The sequence below is a fragment of the Lolium rigidum genome, chromosome 3, assembly GCF_022539505.1.
Source record: "Lolium rigidum isolate FL_2022 chromosome 3, APGP_CSIRO_Lrig_0.1, whole genome shotgun sequence".
Taxonomy (NCBI): Eukaryota; Viridiplantae; Streptophyta; class Magnoliopsida; order Poales; family Poaceae; genus Lolium; species Lolium rigidum.
In genome coordinates, this window is record NC_061510.1 from 53,694,541 (window position 1) to 53,696,040 (window position 1,500).

The following is a 1,500-nucleotide window of genomic DNA, read 5'->3' on the forward strand; positions in this document are numbered from 1 at the left end:
AACTGAGATTTTCTTAAGTCTAAGTCACTTACAAAAAAGTACTTGAGTTATACTTTTCTGTTAAAAAAGTGCAATTGCACTTTTCTGGCAGAAATGTGCAACTGGACCGAGTTGCACTTTTCTTTGAACTGCAGTTGCACTTTTCTGAGGTGACTGAGACTTAAGAAAATCTCAGTCAACTTAGACATAGACACACCCTAAGAATTATGCGTCGTCTCTTCTCCTCTCTCACAAATGCTAAATGACATCATTCTGAAGTTAGTATGAATCCGTCCGTCTCAAATTTCATGATGCATGGCGAGGAAAGTTACAAAATCAACCGGCACGATCAAGTTCGGCAATAGGTCTTTGATGATCAAATGGTTGGTTATCATCCGCTAGGTCTTCTCATCCACTCTTGATAATCACATTATGCATTATCATACAACAGTGCATCACCTTTCATATGTAAGACTCTAACTAGGTAAGAGCACGGTACCAAATAATTTTCAAAATATTTCTAGAGTACACCAAAAGTCCTTTCAACATCCTCCGTGCCCACTGAGGTAATGAGCCAAGCTCTGCTGGTCTACGCATAGCACTTTCCTACCGAAGCACCACTGCACCAGGCGATGGCTCTGCGGACCTGCAGTGCAACTCTCGGACCTTTCCGTCCTCTACCGCTGCGCCTTGGAGAGGTACCAGAACACGCTCTACGCGCACTCCCTCCGCCACTTTCACCGCGACTGCCGCGTCACCGGCACCGTCGACTTCGTGTCCGGCAACGCCGCCGCGGTGTTCCAGAACTGCACCCTCCTCGCCCGCGCCCCGCTCCCGGACCAGAAGAACTCCGTCACCGCGCAGGGCCGCGTCAACGACTCCATGAACACCGGCCTCGCGTTCCAGTTCTGCAACGCCTCCGCGCACGACGACCTCCTCCGCGCGCTGCAGAGCAACCAGACCGGCAAGCCCACCCAGACCTACCTCGGCCGGTCCTGGAAGGCCTTCTCCCAGGTGGTGTTCTTGCAGTCCTACATCGGCGCCGTGGTGCGGCCGCCGGCCGGAGGGGTGGCTCGCGTGGGAGGGGCCGTTCGCGCTCGACACGCTCTACTACGGGGAGTACATGAACACCGGGCCCGCCGCCGCCGTCGCCGGCAGGGTGAAATGGCCGGGGTACCACGTGATGACCAGCCCGGCGGAGGCCAGCAACTTCACCGTCAAATAGTTCATCGAGGGGAACAAGTGGTTGCTGCGCACCGGCGTCAGGTTCACGTCCGGTCTCGCGTCTTGATCATCCGAAGCCCAAGGATACAGAGCTACTACAGCTGTTACAAACTATGGAATGGAAGAAAGAATTTGTTAGAATGGAATTACAGGAACGGGAATTACATGGCTAAAACTTAATCTAGGGAGTTACTGTCGGTTGCGGTTCTTTGACTGAGACATGTGAATGAGGTGGTGGCCTGATGGGGGTTTCTTTTCTTTACACTTTTGTACTCTGTTGATCTACAGCGGTGTCGT

General features: G+C 52.6%; 1 pseudogene; it reads left to right on the top strand.

Annotated features, from left to right (window-relative positions):
- Positions 1-294: 294 nt before the first annotated feature.
- LOC124694847 lies at positions 295-1,270 on the top strand (annotated as a pseudogene).
- The last annotated feature ends 230 nt before the right edge of the window (positions 1,271-1,500 follow it).